The following is a 17,286-nucleotide window of genomic DNA, read 5'->3' as shown; positions in this document are numbered from 1 at the left end:
TTAGTGTTAAACTCACATTCAGAATCAAATGGTATTTCAATTGCTTTAATATTATTTCACCCAATCTGTTTGGCTTGCATGTTCCTCATTATGATACCATTTGTGCTTATTTAAAAATACTTCTGTGTAATTTAGAAAAAAACATTTGAGACAGGTATTAAATACAATTGATTATCTACTAACCTATGAAACAGGGGCATTTTTTGGCTTTTATTTAGCATTCCAGGAGATATATCTCTGAATGCTACTTGTGAGAAACACTTATCAAAACTGGGGTTTAAGAAAAGTGTATCACTTAAACAAAAATATAACTGATAAGATTCCTTTGTAGTCTTGGGGTATCAATGGCTCCAATGCATACATATACATGTAAGTATTCCAGAATTTGGGACATATTTTGAGATGAGAGAAGCAGTTATGTCCTGCTGTACTGAGGAGCTATAGGTTACATTTGAAATCTTCAGTAATTTTAATGGTGAAGAATACTAAGATGTAATTCAGTATATAGAATTTCAGCTGGTTAAAGGTGCTGGTGATACCTAGGGCACACTGTGGTACCAATAGAAGAATGCAGGGGCTTTTTAGGGTTTTTTTTAAGTGCTCTAAGAGCTGCCCCTATTCCCAGTTAAAATATTCTACAATGCTGTGGAGGCTAGTGCAAGATGGCAGTGGTTAAGGAAGTCATTGTTTAAGCATTAGGTTGATATTTTAATTGCTGTAGTGACAAAATCATGTTAACTTTGGAAGCAGACTTTGTCAGATTGCCAGCAAACAGAAGGTTCTTAGATCTCTCAGGTGTGGAGTGTCATGGTCTCAGAGTCACTAAGTGCTGCAGACTGGCATAGTCATTGTAACAGGCACTCTGGATTTTCATGTAACTGCTTTTTATGTATTCTGGTAAGTTGTTGGGAATTCCCTGCTCTGAAGCTCCTGACAATTTGGTACTTTCAGGTTTACAGTTTCTGTTACTACTTTATTATTTTTTTAGTATTATTAATGTGTGGGTTTGTGTTTCAATAGGTTAGCTAATGTAAAGAAACATCTAGCCTATCTGTGTGTCTTACCCTTCTGTCAAAAGACATTATTTTGATGTGACACTTCTCTGTTGGCCCTCTTTCAAAATTACTGAATCCATCTCTACCTTCTTCATTCCCTGAAATAAGTGCTGTGTTGTGTCATTGTCCTGGGTAATAGTAGAAGTCCCAGGTCAGTCACACCTATAAAGGTTATTTATAAGGATTGAGATGATGACCTGAAATTCAAAATGGTCCTGTCACTGATATTTTGGATAATCTTAACTAAATTGTTAAGGTTTGACTCTTCAAAAGGTACTTGTTAATATTAGTTTTCTACATCTCAGATTTTGCACGGAAATATACTAACACCTACCAGTGGTTCAAATACTACAGCAATATGACTAAATATCTTGAAAAAAATTATTTATATACACATGCACACATACCTACATAAATGTCTATGTTTGTCTGTCCCCTGAAGCTCAGGATAGAGGAGATTTTTTTTGAATGATAGAACTGTGTTCAAATTCTGCCTGTAACATACTGTGTAAGTAGTTTCTTTATGGTCTGTGAGAGCACTCATCTGAATGCTATTATTGCTATTTCCAGAAAATTAGCGATGGCAAAGTTCATTTTTGCAAGAAACTGGACTGTTGAAACTATGTAGAACTCTAGTTTTCAAAAAGACTAAAGGTTGGTTTACTGTTAGTGATAGGTAGGTTTATTTCTAAGCAGATGTTTGTTGGGCAGAAAGGCAGTCAACCATGAAAATATTACTGAGAACAGGAATAACTCCCTGAAGTTCAGTGGCTAAGATTTTACAGAAATTAGAAATTTAATTTACTTATCTTTAGTGGTTTTAAGTCCTTATCTTTCCTGTGAAATGAACTTCCTTAGGATTTAGGGGTTTTTTTCCCCTTTTTTTTTTTTTTTTTTAAACTGAGAAGTCCATATTCCAGCATTCTGTTGTCCCATTTAAATTTTGAAATAAAATTAAATTGCATAAATTCAGAATTCAAATATTTGGGTTTTTTATTTGGCTGTTTGTTTTGGGGTTTTTGATGATTTTTTTAAAGGAATCACAGTACACTATCATTCAATTTATGGTGACTTTTTTAGTGAACCAGTGCTGGTGTACAAGATTATTAGTGTTAAATATCCAGCTGTTGTGCAGATAGATAATCTGCAAATAGAAGGATTACTGCTAAGAAAAGTGCAGCTGAACACACTTGTTGAAAATGTGATTCCTTGAAATTGTCCACAGTGCAAGACAAACCTGAAAGCAGTTGCTTAGCATTGGGGTTGTGCAGTAAGCAGAGGCAAGTGATTAATTTGTCTTAAAAAATTAGCCATTGGCTGGGCAGATTCCCTTTCACTGCAGCATTTTAAAGTTAATTATCAATTCCAGATGTACTTATTTAGAAGTACTTTCCTTTATCTATAACTTTCTGGTGTGTTCAGAGGTATGATTCCTCATCTGAATTCTTGTATCAAGGGTAAGAACATGACTATTAAAATTGTGGGTGAGTTGGGCTCTGTGCCCAAATGAACTGGTTTATTCCTGACTAGTGTTTGTCATCTGTCCATACATAGCTCCAGACATGGTTCAACCACGTGTCCCTTCTTCATCCAGAGGTGGAGGCTGTCTCCCACAGGTGCTGCAGCTGCTGTGCCAGCTGTGCTGATGGCTGCAGGGGCTTCTGAACCCTTGGGTGGCCGCTGTGAGCGCTCCTGGGATCATCTCTGCTTGCAGCTGTGGCCGCTCACACGCCTGAGTCAGACCTGCACTGCCACGACCAGTTCTGCCTGGCAGTTGGATTTCTCATATATTATTAATGCTGCATTCGGAGTACGTCTGGAAGCTTTCCTAGGTGTTATCTAATTCTTGTGTTTTTCATTTCAGAATTGACAATGATTCATTGTGCAGTCAGACATTCCCCCAGCAGCTATTTGGATGCACCAAGGAATGGCATCCTGCATTTGTTTAGCATACAGCTGCTAAATCTTTGTAACTGATCTTCAGAACTAAGTTTCTGGGTATAAAAGGGATTGTTCATTATCATACACTGTGAGGTCACAAACATTTTCATTTTAGAATACATCATATTGTGTGGCTTGACTTTCTGACATCTGAATGATATTCTTAACCACTTAAAATCACTTTTCTCTCAGAATTTAAAATCTGAGTTAAAAAGCTGCATGAGTTAGAACAGTAGTTTGCAAAAGAAAGCTTTGTCTCTTGGCTCAAATAAAGAGTGAAATTTTAAATTAGGAGGCAATATGCGAGAAAAATTTATGAGGGCTGTGGAAGTGACTTAGAACAACTCCTCTGTTTGGATGATTCAATATAAATTACTGCCATCAAGAAGAATAGAAAATGATAAAGTAATATAGCATGTTTTTTTTTGTTTTTTTTTTTTTTTTTAATTGCATGCACAAGGATTGTGGACAAGATTGTCATTTGTAAAAAAATCAGGAGTCAGAAAGTATTTGCTCTAATAAGTGATAAGCATCTACCAAATCATCATCCTTTAAAGAATGAGAAAAGACTGACTTGGGTTTGTTTCAGATATGGCTGTAAGGAAAATCTGACCCTAAGGCCAGAGCAGCATTGCTGCCTGTGGTATGTACAGAGGATTTCACTTACTTTTAGCAGACCATTTTGTGCATGCTGCTTGTTTCCTTATTTGTAAGACTCAGCCAGAAGTACCACGTGTGTTTGCTGCAGTTGTTTTACTTTGTGTATGAAAAACCAGCGTTAGTTTAGTTCTGGATTGTTTGACAGCCTAATGCTATTTTGCTACCACTTTCATGAGACAGCACTATTGGTAAATGAAGCAGTCTGAAATTTTCTTTTTTTTTTTTATTTAATTCCTCTTACTGTTTTGATAAGCAAGGGGGAGACACCAGGAGGAAGAGTAAGAAGCCATAGGGGCAAGGATGCTGCTTTTTGGAGTAATGCCACCCTAAGCTATCCCTTGAACTGACATCTTGGTCTGTGGCTCAACAGTTGCCTCCATTGCACTTGGTTCTTTTCAGCCAAACTACAGGAAAGGTTGACTTGAAAGCTGAGCTGCTAGCAAGACCAGCCAAGCCATCTTTGTTCTTTATTTGGTACTTTATTTGGCACCAAACCCATTTTATCAGACCAGCAGATCTGGCCACCCTTTTTTGACAACCCTGTACCACTCTTTTCACTATCTGCACATCCTAGATATCTCAAAGTGCTATTTCTACTTGACAACTTTATCAGGAGTTGAATTTCCATGCTAACACATCCAATCAGTAATGTTAGAAAGATTTCAGCTTTCCATGCTGTTCTTAGTTGACCTGGTGTTACATTCAGGCCATCAAAGGTCAGTGCAGGCAAATAATTCCTAATGTGCAGCTAGACACTAACCGGGGAGCTCCACCCTGCCCTCTTGCTCTTATTTTTATGGATGAATCTTCCATTTTAATTAAAAGCTTACCTTTACAGCTTTGAGAATTTCATCCTACTGAAGGAATACTATTTTCCTTATTTGTAAGGAGAAGCAGACTGCAATCTCTAAAAGCAGGCTTATGTGCTAGATTTTCCTATGCTGATTTTAGCAAACTCCTTGCTACATTTCATCAAGTCCCCCGATTTGTTGTGTTCACAGTATTGTAGCGAATTTCCTTAATGTATGAAAGAACTCCTTCTCATCTCTGTGCCGTTGATCACTTACATATAGGAAAATAGTTACATTTTTCCTAACTTCACATAAAGAGCATTAGATTTACTAGTTGGTTAGATTCTCTTACTACTGCTACTACCTCTAATTTAAATATGTCATACTCCTATTTTCTAGGGCTTAAAATTCAAAAGAGTTCACGCATAGATTTTCTTGAATGTTCAGCAACTTTGTGCTTCAAACAGGCCTAAAATCAGCTTCTCTAGGCCAGGGATGCCCAAACTGGCTTTCATTAGACAACAGAATGGTTTTGCTAGAAATAGCCTGGATCTGTTGAGACTGATGCTGAGCAAATGCTAACAAACCCTGCTTGATCCAAGTTTCATGGGATTAAATAGTATTTGTATTATACTAAGCATTGTGTTCTGGAGTATCCTAGTCCCAGTTCCCTGAAATGATGCTGGAAAAGTGATCACTTCATTAAGCATTCTGGTAATGAAGCAAATGATTTTTGTATTACTGTAACATCTAAAATTCTCCTTAAAAAATGAAGCAATGCTCCTTTTTCACTCCTGTACATAAAAATTGTCTATTAAGAAAGAGAAAAATGTGTCAGAGGGCATAGCTACTGAGTACTGGGAGACAAAAAATATGTACTGATGGGAAATGTGAGCAGGAAATGCTTCTCTCTAACTTCTAAGAAGCTAAATCAATCCTAACCAAGTAGGTTAGGATTTTGGAGTTATCTAAAGAGAAAAATTATTACTTTCTTGCCTTTTTCAGGATAAAATTGTTCAAATGTCAACATTTTCCTAGTGTTCTTTGTAGTAGATGGTTTCAAGATAAAAGCTCATAAAGGCTTGTGGGAGAAAGAAAAATTAGGTGGTAATGTCTTAATCCATGGTGTTCAAACAGCCTGTAATTTCATTCAAGATTTGAATATATGGATACACACATCTAAACTAATGTACGTAGAACGGCTTTGTGTTTATACTTGAGCACACACCCTTTCAAGGGCAAAGGGTTAACAAATGAGAGCAACTGTATATTTCTTGCTCTTTGTCAAGCTATGTTTTCTGCTGCTAGTGTTTCGTGATCAACTGGGAACGTCTTGAATTGTCTGTACCATCTTAGCAGCATTTTCTGTAGTAGTAGCAGCTGCAGGAAAGGTGGTGTTAGGCATCTGTCTGAACCATTCTCTAGCTGGGTGAGCTGTTCTTGTTTCCATCTTTTCAGGTACAAGAGTTAAACATAGCTGCTTTTGTCATGCTAAACTGATTGTAATATGTCTTGTGGTGCCTCTTCATGGGTGTAAATCTCTATGTGCTGCATAGGATAAAGTTGTACAAATTGTTCTAAGCATGACAGACCACTCCTTTTTTCCTGAATAGCACAGGGTATATCCTGTGTGTGACTGTATTACATCATACATAGAGAAAATGGACTTTTAATGTCAGCTATGCTGGATATGCTGTAGTGAACATTTGGCCAAAAAGGTTGGATGTGGTGGGCATTAGTATGGTTCTCTAATGGTGCAGGATCATCTCAGAGAAATGTCAAAAGTAGCATGGTGTCCACTGAAATTCCCAGAAATTTGGAAGCAGTTGTCCTTGGTGCTGCCTGCACTTTTGCTAGGTATAAGGCAAACTTACAATACTGCAGTGTTCTTTGCCTTCTGTGAGAGCACAAATCAGATCTTGTCTGTCCTGGAGGTGTCATTGTGTGTGTAACTGCACTGATACAGTTGAACTAATGAAAATCTTCGGTAAATCTGCTGCTGTGTCACACCCTCTCTGCAGCCGCTGCAGCCAGGTGCCTGTACCGAGGCCACACTCCCCTTCCAAATGGGAAATGATGCAGGAGGGAAACATTTTAGAAGCAATGAAGTTAAACTCCAGTTCCTTTCTAATGAGATTTGAGCTTTTGCATTTCATTCTAGGAAACTATGTAGAGTGTTGGGAGTCATTTAGAAGGCTTTGGGAATGTAATTTGCGGTTTCGTACATGCTACATGCAGTCTCATTACAATCCAAAGAAAATTGGTGTATGTGTTGTAGCATGTGGTCCAAGCAGAGTTTGCTTCCTGGTGCTCTGTAGAAAAGCCCTATGTAGAGAAGTTTTGCCAATGTTATACACTTCTGGTCTGTGAGTTCTATGCAGTATTGAAATTTATAAAACTTCTGGACTGATTTTCAGCTTGTGCAAATGAATGCAGAACCACTGGATGAGAGTGGAACCAGGCCGATATGTGCGAGGGCTGAAAAGTGACAACTCCTTACATAATGAGTCTGATGGTTTAAAAAGTTTCTACAGATCTTGCTCATGTTTAGAACTATTGCTATTTTAATAATACCTGGCTGCTTCTGTTCAGTTTGGTGGCTTTGCCATGGAGGAGAATCACATTTATGGAGGTATGGCTGTTCTCCCAGAGCAAATTACAAGTTCAGTGTTAGACTATATATATAAAAATAATAATAAATATATAAATAACAAATAAAAATATACATAATGTGTGTGTATACATACACTAGTTGCAGCAACATAGTCTCATACTCCACAAATGGAGTATGGACTGCATAAATGTCAAAATGCCATGACAAATTAGCACAAACTCCTAGCTGAAGTTTAATTGATAGTCACTTCAACCGTTGCTGAAATAATTGTAAAAGTGTCTTGTTCTTCCCTTTTTCTTGACTGTAAAACACAGTGGCATATGAAAGCCTGATGAATTTAACACTGTTAGTGTTTCTTGAATTTGGTATGTACTTTTCTGGTTATACATGAGACTTGTTTTAAATCCTTTACCAGCAACGCTGTGCATGTCCTATTCCTTGTGTGCTGATTATAATGACTTGTATCTGCTGCATTTTATCATATTACAGAATGTAAAAACCATAAGGACGCTTCTTAAAATTTCAGAAGTGAGCAAAAAGATGAATGGGACTTTCCATCCAGCACAGGTCATGCTGACCTCGATTCTATGGCAAATACTTTGAGAAACTATGGAAATAACTGCAGTGGAGTAACCAGGAAGGACAGTGATGCTCTGAGTCTGCTTTCCTTTTCTTCAGCTCATGGAGGAGTCATTTATTCCCATGGAAAGTGATGCAAGATGCTGTTCTCACTGATATTGGTTCAACTGTTCCTTGACATAGGCACATAGCAAGCTGCTGAGTAGCAGAATTGGCCCTTCTTGGAATCAAAATTACAGTAACATTTGTGTTGCACTCAGACAGTGTATCTACACCAGCTTGTTCTTTCTTGAATACATTAGTTAGGCCTGGAGACACATAGAAAAGGAAAAACATTTCTAAAGTGAGTAGGAAAGATAAAATATCTAAAGTGATCTGTACTTTGAAGCATCAATTGTGTAGCTCAAAGAGCCTTTTCATGGGGGCATCCAGATTCAGTCCTGATGATGAAGTCTTATAAAAGTGGCTTTTTCTACCCTTTTTTTGTCTGATGTGCCACCTTTCCAACATCTAGAGATGCTGGCTGTGGTGAAGAGGGTGTGGTCTCTCAGGGAGATGAAGATGAGGAATGCAGAAGAAAGGGCCAGAGCCAGCTGCCTCATCTGCTCCATCGATGTTGTCGAAGGAAGCAGCAGGAATAGACTGGGCCACCTATTAAATACTTGTGTAATGGCCTCACCAGGAAGAACATCCATTCTCTTCTTTGGAATAGAACAGAGGGATTCACAGTAACAGTGCTGCTGCTATGCTGGGTGCAGTGTGTTGCCCATTAGGAATCAGCAATCATAGACAAAGGGATTTTGATAGGAATTGACTCCCTCATCCACGGTCAGGCACAAGTTCTTTAATTTATTTAACTTGAATAAACAGAAAATGACATAGCGGATCCCATGTGAGCCAAAAGAGCCATCTGTGGTCTAACCCTGTGACAAACAGTATAGCAATAATTCCAATGCCACCAACAATGTGGAGTTTGCCAGAAAAGCAGATGCTTCTTTTGACATGCATCTTCATTGCGGTGCCGTTCCTATCCTATAATTGCTGTCTATGGAGGGAGGGTAGGATAGCCAGATGAGCAGAATGGTGACATTGTAGTTTTTGGGGGAAAAGCCAAGGGTTTGGAAAATAATACAAAAGGACAAAGAAATGTAAAAATAATCTTTAAAAACCTGCAATATTCTCCTATGTGCATCATGAAATCTGTGACTCTTTTTAAGTAAGAGATAATACTTGCTTGGATTTATCAGAAATTTAAAGTCTAATACAATATGGAAGAATAATACTTCAGAAACTTCTGTGCAGAGTTTTAAACTTTTTTTTTTTTTAAAAAAAGCTTTTCTTTCTCTATTATTTTAAAGAACTAAAGACTGGCCAAACATTCTTAACATACTTTTTTGTTTTTATTTTTGCTGTACTGTCAGCTTTTGTAATACAGATATTCAGGCAGTTGTTGAATAAGCCAAGGTATCTGTATATATACTCTGCTACTTTTTAACCAGTTTTATGAGATATATGGGCTTAGCTGGATTAACCTCCAAAATACACTGATAGATGTCATCCCTAATAGTTAAGAGATGGCATATTTACCACTTTATGAAATGAAAAATGTAGCTTCCTACAACCATAAAAAATATGCATTTTGAACATCACAAACCAAAGCTCTTGAAAGTAGCACGTTTTTGATCACATGGAATATTGTCCATGGGTGTGTTTGTTGGCAAGTTCACAACAGATAATGACAAAGAAATTGAACAGCAGTAGAGCTGGAGATTAGCATTCTTCTAATGAGAGTCTGTCCTCTGAACATAAGTAACTGCCTTATGTGGTGCAGGAGTCTCACTACCAGGGCTTAGTTTTGTGGGATTTACTTAGAGAAATGGTTACCTGCTCTCTTGTAGTTTCCTACAAGGGAGCCAAAAAATGTCCAGGATAAAGCCATGTCTCTCATTTTCCATACATTTAAGTCCCACTTCTTCCATTACACTAAGTGCGGTCAGAGAATAATATTATTTCTTTTCAGATCTTAGTATGCTGACATCTGAAGAGCTCTTAAATGGAGGAGTGAGGAGTTTCCTGTTTAATAAATGCTAAAGCAGAGTCCTAATTACAATGCAAAGGGACCACAATGCAAAGAAACCTCTTAATGCTTATGAAGAGCTTATTGAATAATTTTTTACTTTAATTCCATGAGTACTGTCCTCTGAGCTGCCATTGAAGTGTTTGTGAGCTGTATGTGATTTGCAGGCTATGATGTGACCATCTGTGATCTAGTCTAAACTACTGCATGACCCAGGAGTTTCTAAGTTAATTGCTGTTTCAGGTGAAGCATTTCTCCTATGAAGGGTATCTTGAATGTTTCCTGTTGTGGAGAACATTGTCAGATTTTATACCCTGCTATTAACATGTACCAAGAGATGTATGATGCAAGGGAGGAATTTTTTATTATTTGGATTCAGTATCACATACTGGACTTGCTACCTTTCAGGTGCTTGCATAAACCGTCAGTATGCAAGTTACACCTCTCTGAAAATTGATGTGTTTTCTTTTGATTGTAATTGGAATCCTCAGGCTGGAACAAAAACTTCAACATAGTCTAGATATTCAGTACTCTGTGCTTTCTGGATCCTGAGCAAAAGCCTTGGCTGGTTTCACTGAAGAAAATAGGCCTGTATATGTACTAGAATCAAGAAGGAAGTTGGCAGTGAATTCTTTTGTGTCTACTGCTCCATGAAGGGCTAACCAGAAAAACATATACATGCTTTTTTGTCTATCTGGTAGATCTTAGTACCATGCTCTCTTTCTTCAGGTACTTCAGCATCTTGTCTTTCTTTTCTGATTCTTTAAATCTGTCCCAGCTGTTGAATTGCTGCTTGTTCATATTTCAGAAACTTAAGTTTTTTGCTTTATATATGTCTATAATTCTGTCATGGCTAGGGCATGGTACCAAGGTATTGTTTCAGGGGATTGTCCAGGAAATCTAGGTACAAAACTGAGAGGGGAGACAGATGCTGTGATTCATGAGCAGGTGGAAGGGGAAAGGGAGGGTTCATGACATCTGGAAAGGAACAGGATGTAGCCCAGTTCAGCACTCCCCTTGCTCTCCTTTGGGATAGCTTTTGTACTGAGGTGTGGCTAGGTTTGTATATTTTGCACTTTTTATTTGTCTCTGAACTAGGGGAATCAGTCAATGGAGCACTGAAAAATCCCTGACAAGGGATAAAGTCAATAGAGCAAGTTCCTGGGAACTTTGAAGCTTTTTAATTTATTACTGAGACTCTAGAAGGAGTTTCTTGTGCTCATTGCTTGCTTTATTGTTACCATCTTGCCTCCCAACTCCAAGTTAGAAAGCTTTTTTCCTTGAGTAATAACAATAAAAAATTCTCCACACCCTATTCTTGGAGAAAAAATCTGTTCAGAAGCATCAGTGTGGGTTTTGTCATATACTTTAATGTGGCCAGGATTATGCTCACACTTCTTCAAGTGTCTTCATAGAAAAGATATAGATAGATTTTTGAGCTTTCTTTCATTGGTAGCAGAAGATTGCTGTTGAATTAAGCTTTAAATGTGTAATTTAAATAATACTGGTTTCATTTCCTGTCAAAATATGAAAATGTGACATTTTATAACAAGCTGGAATTGTTTGCTTCAATACTTTCTGGTTTTAGTAATTTTTAGTAATTGTTGCTTTCTGGTGAGAACAGGTTCAGTCCTGCTATGTTGCTGTAAGATCTGAGGAAAGGAAGCAAAACAGCTCAGTGGGGAATGAGCTTGGGTTATAATTGGGTGAGTTTAGAGGTGAAATTGTTAGGAGCATCTAAGCCGTGACTAGGGGTTTGTGCTAGACTTCATCTTGTTTCATTGCTGGTAGAGCCACTCTTCATGAAGATATTTTACAAAGGAAGCTGTGAGAAGAGACTACTCATTCACTCATTTCTGTATTTCAAGGAAGGGCTTCTTCAAATGGCTCAGAAAAAAATCTTCCTTGGAAAACATTTTTCTTACTGGCAAATTAGTTAAAGTACAACAAAGAAGAATGAGAATGTTAACTAAAAACAAATATCAGAGTGAAAATAACTTTTTTTATTATTATCTTTATAGATGCATGATGTTATCCATGTATGTTTTTTGTTTCCTTTTAGTACGGAAAAGACTGTTATCTGTATTTAGAAAAACAGTTTTCATAGGACTTGGCTGTAACATACAGGCAAGAAAAAAGGTATAACCCTATATTTTTATCTTGTAAAGCTCCACTTAAAACTTATCTATTAAGGCAGGGGGGCTTCCCTATTCAGTGTGATGTGTTTTTTTTCCTTGGTTACTTAATTTTCATCCTGTTTATTGCAGTCCATCATTGCTGTAATCCCAGCTGTAGTATTCTGGACACAGTCCTTCCATACCAAGATATGTAGAGCAGTTTTTTTGGGAGAAGCACAGGGCTGGATCTTCAGGTGCTCCTGGTCTGCCTGTGATGTTTTGTAACAGGCAGAGTCTTTGCTTGATGCCAGCCTCCACCCTCAGGATCCCTATCTTCTCAGTAGTTGTGTCTGCTCGGTGTGGCTGAACCATTAACGCCTGTCATCACCACCTAAAGAAAGATGGAACAGGCTTGCATCCTCGATATGCAAGTAACTCTGATCACAAAATGCAGTATCCATAGTTTCTGCCTTGTGCAGTTCACCAGCCCTTTCTGGAGTAGTCCTGTTGACTCTTACAGTGTCGCTATGAGATCATGTTTTTCAGCCGTGCAAGGAGAAGTTAAGGTCAGTGGTTTAAAGGAGAAAAAGGGGGCAGGCATCAGGGTTTTTCCTGCCTGAGATGTTCAACAGAAGTCTGGAGCTTCTGAAATACTCTTTATACTGGTGTCATGCTGAAAATGCTTAGATTTGGTTGTTGAATCTTCCTGTGACAAGTGCTTACAGGCTAAAGAAGCACAGTTGGAGAAGCTACCCTAAGGCAGGAGATGTGAGTAAAGCAGAAGCATAGCTTTCGATTTCTGCTGGTTGACTCATGTCCACTGAGAATTGAACTTGGAGAGGCCTCCAGAAATTCAGTTTTGCTTGCTGTAATGTTTCAGACATGATGAGGAAAAACATGAAACAGAATAGTGCAGGACACTCAAAATGGCATCTCCGCTGCAGCTGTCACTTTGCTGGCTTAGAATAAGTGATCAAGGTTTAATGTTTCCTTATTTAAAGAAAGGTAGTAAATCAACCATCTTCATCCATGAGCACTAATTTCTGTTAAACACTTTGGAATTCTTCTTTTTGCTAGGGACATGATTTAATTCCAAACGAGTTCTTATTTCCTAAACTGTGCACAAAGTGTTGCAGTGTCTTGCTTCACTAGGTATGGCATCTTCTATTCTCCTGAGCCCTTTCTTTCATTGTAAAGCTCTCTCTAACCTAAAGCATTAGGTAGATTAATAAATAAACAAGCAACCCCCAGTTTAACAAAAAATAAATCCAGATTTAATATTTGGGTTTTTTTCACTGTTGCATACATCCACAGAAAAAGTCTGGTAATTTTTATATCAGTGCCAGTTACTGAAGGTGCTGCTTTCAAAATCAGGAGGGTTAGGCAAAGTCAGGCAGGGTAAGCAGGTACTTGTAGCTTAGGCACCTTAGCAAAGCTAGGGAAACACTGCTGGTGAGATTTTGATACTATGAGATGATCCAAGTAGTAATTCTGGATAAATCTTAATGTGTGCTGCAATTTAAGGTTTGAATTTAGAGTAGATGTGTGAGAACTCTGTTGTTAAAAGTCATGGTACTTTTCCCATTAGGAATTTTGGCTGAGTGATTAAACTCATGATGAAATGCTAGCGTGTTATATAACTTTATATGCATCTTTTATTGCACAAAATTAGAGACTTAAATTGAATGCTACTGTAGTGATCATACCCTGTTTGGGGACAGTCATTGTCCAAATTATATTAGGCTCGTTGAAGTTCTGTTGGAATTCTGTAGTCTGAAGGCAACGGGGATTGGTATCTCTCAACCCCCAGGTCAAAGGAATTTCCTGGGGTTAGTACATTTTGGTTTGGTTTTTTTTGTATGTTGACAGCAAAGAGATTCTTCTGTTCCTAGGGAGATAAAATCCTGCACTGATTTACTTGCAGTCCTTAAGCATAGAATGGTTTATAAGAAAGACAGGAATGGCTCATATAAGATGAGTATATTCTCCAGCTAGTTTTCAGTACTTGCAATTATTCCCATTTGGGGTTCATATTGAGAATGAAACACGGGCAGACTATTCTCCTTGTTTTAAGGCACTTCACAGAGACTGTTCAGTCACTGAGCCTTTATTTTCCTAATAAGTACCTGTGGTTTTCCCATTGCTGTGGTGGGGCTGTGGAGGGCTGGAGGGAAGGTCCCTCAGAGCAGGCTCCTCACAGCTGGCTCCAGAATGGGCTGGGGAGATCATAGAGCAGATGGGCTGATTTTTCTGTCACTGGCCTTTTTTCTTAGATGTTTGTGGAAGATGACAGGAAGGAAACTGCTGTGTAAATAGAAAGATCGCTAATTACCTCTTGGAGTGAAAACTAAGGAGGAAATGGCAAACCAGTGTGACCATGGTAATTCTTGTGGACAGGAATATTGTAATATTGTCAAAAGAAATAATGTTCTGTTGCTTACATGCATTCCTCCTATCCTTGAGTTCCATGTTTTAAGGCGCACTGATAACGAAGAAAAACTGATTAATGTATTTTTGTGTGTTACAATATTGCAAATTATTATAAGGTCCATATAGTAAAAACTTAAGAGCAGCTTTTGATATGAACTTTTAGCAGAAACTGGTTTGTAAATGAAAACTTCTCAAATTTGATTTCAGGTTTTAGACAGAGCACTCAGTTAAGGTTTGTGAAAGCTGTTTCTAAACAAACAACCCCAAACTTTGGCCAGGTCTCCTCTGCAGAATGTCTTGCCAACAAAGCACTGTGTATCAGCCAGGGGTGTGGAAAAAAGTCATACATCCCCGCTGACATCAATATGTTGGCAAAAGCCCAGGTGTGGATGCAGCTGTGCAGGCAGAAGAGAGCTTTTATTGGCTTGGCTGATGTTGTTTGGGGAGGTGATGCAACTACGCCAGCAGACAAACTCTTCTCCTGGCCTGCGCTGTCAGCGTAGGAGGCTCCGCCAGCGCGGCCACGGCGTCGTGGCTGCACTGCCAACCAACCCTTTGCAGCAAGAGCAACTGGAAAAAAAGCCCCTTTGAACAACAGAGGGACCTCCATAATTTAGTTTTTATAAGTAGTTGTCGATGAGGAACAGAGCGGAAAAAGTGATTCAGTTTTTAAAGTTAAAATTTTAATGTAAAAAACGTGTTTTAGTTGTATGGCTTTAAGATGTCACTGTCCCTTTAATGGCTGCCTGTCGTTGGATTGCAGGCTTTGAGAGCTGCAGGACACCCAGCACATGTGTTTTGTAAAGCCTTTAAGGCTTGTGAAGGTTTGAGTCTCTCTGGAAGCACTGAAAAACCTTCTGTCTGTAAACTTAGGAAGACAACTATAGTCCCATTTACATTCCCATCATGTTCAAATGTGACCACTGGCACTGGAACATCTTCATGTTTAAATTGAAGTTTAAATTTCTCAGAACGGAGTGTTTATGTTTTACAGACAGACAGAATTAGGATTCCTGCACACTCTACACACAGACACACATTTTCCTCTCCTGCCTTTGGCCAGCTGGTGACAAGATTTTACAAAACTCCAGTTCATCATAACATAGAAAAACAAAAACTTTAAGGGAAAAACACTGTAAGAAATACAAGCAAGACCAAACCAAAGATACTGAAAAACTTAATAGAGGCTCTTAGCCCTCAGTTGTAGTTTACAAATAAACCAGTTTAGATGAACACAGGTATGTATATGTTGATTTTTCTGGCAGCTGTACATGCACATTTTGAAACTCTAAACAGAGCAGTCTTGCATTTGATCACTGTTTACATTTTGGGAACTTCACTGAAGGCTTTTTGAAGAAAATTTCACTATGCCAGACTAAGTTTGTTCTGCTGTGAAAATGTTTTGAAACTAGTTGCTCTGTCATTCTGCATTGGTTGTAACCCTAAAAATAATGCCTGGCATTACTGGAAGAAGAGTGGTCTGACAGACTGACTTGTGCTGCTATTGTTAAAATCTGTCAATGTTTCCATTGCAAACTTGGAAGGGAGCATTTAATCTTTTTCTCTGGAAGAAATTCTAGATCAGTACTTCAATTCCAAATATAAATATTTTGGAAGACATTTGATGTTTCTAAAAATCTTTTTTCAAAACAACCAAAGCAAAAAAAAAAATAAAAAATCTCTAATCCTATGTCAATGAAATATTGATACTCAGTTTTGAAATGCTAAATGATCAGGAATGTATTTAATTCTTTTTTGTAATTTTCAGTTCAATTAAATTAGGCAGTAACAATGTTACTGCTTATCAATGTTGATTTTATAGCAAGTCTTGCAGTTGGCTGTTCCAGGCCATTATGGCTGCATAATAAACTGCAACATGCCAAATTGGAGGATTTCAAAACCTTCCTAGGGAAACACAAAAAAGAAACACAGAATTACCATAAAGTATCTGATATAAGGCAATGCCTTTGTACTTTTTTCCCACTCACACTTCCATTCCAATTTCTTGAGGTTATCTCCAAAATAGTTTCGCATTTCTTGTAGGTAGTTTCATGGGTGCTTTAAACAGAGGTAAACTCTAATCCTTTCCTCTCTGCCTTCACATTCCTGCTCCCTGCCGTGTGACAGCCAAAGCTTTTGCGTAATGCAAAGCCCACGTGTGGTGTACCAGATCAGGGAAGATCATTTTTTTGGTTCAGTTTGTGGCCATACAACTGTTTGTACTAATCCAAGGAAGAGGGTGGCACTGTGGTGGGTACAAGTGAGTCTACATTGACATCTCACTTTATATTCCATTTTATTTTTCCCCCTCCTGTGCCTTTCCTCTGTATTCACAGGGCAGTTCTTTGCTATGAGTTTGTGGAGGAAGCTCAGTCTTTTGCAGGAAAGGAGCCACATGCAGCCACTTTGTCAGTGAAAACCATGTAGTCAGAAGATGCTTACGGACAACTTCAGTTCTGTAGTGTATTTTTTGAAGTATTCCTTTCTTACAACACCACAGACAGGTTCATAGTACTTTTTGTGCAGTGCCCTGCTATATTTCTCTTAATGCAAATGATTTCTCTATTGCAGATTTCCTTTAGGATGTTTTTATGTTCCATTGGGGTCTGATTTTAAGACCGATAGTGTTAGATACCTTGAGGAGTAGGTAGAAGTGCTTATGTGCTTTTCACCTTTTGAAACTTGAATTTTTTACCATTATATAGAACCCTTTTCTTGATAATTGTGAAGTAATCCACAAATATGGAGACAGACAGCAGGTATGAAAGTTCTCCCAAGGCACACCATTCATTTAAAATATTTTCCTTAAGCTATCTGTGCCCTTCTCTATCTCTAAAAAATAATAGCAGTATTATATGATGCACTAAAAGCCAGAAGAGATAGAAAAGAGGCTTCTAATTATTTTTTGTATTTTTGATAGATTAAGGAAAGAGCATGGTTTTTGTGCCTGCCACAATTTGACATACGAGACAGTCATAGTGATATAAACTGTACTTGCTGGAACCTAGAGGAACAACAGTTC

General features: G+C 38.1%; 1 protein-coding gene across 5 annotated transcripts in view; it reads left to right on the top strand.

The window, feature by feature from the left end:
• Positions 1-17,286, top strand: part of RBMS1 (RNA binding motif single stranded interacting protein 1) — a 142,439-nt gene that overhangs the window by 59,650 nt on the left and 65,503 nt on the right. The gene's annotated exons all lie outside the window — the stretch shown is intronic.

The sequence above is a fragment of the Taeniopygia guttata genome, chromosome 7 (genome assembly GCF_048771995.1).
Source record: "Taeniopygia guttata chromosome 7, bTaeGut7.mat, whole genome shotgun sequence".
In the NCBI taxonomy this organism is placed as follows: Eukaryota; Metazoa; Chordata; class Aves; order Passeriformes; family Estrildidae; genus Taeniopygia; species Taeniopygia guttata.
This window is presented reverse-complemented; position numbering and strand designations above follow the sequence as displayed.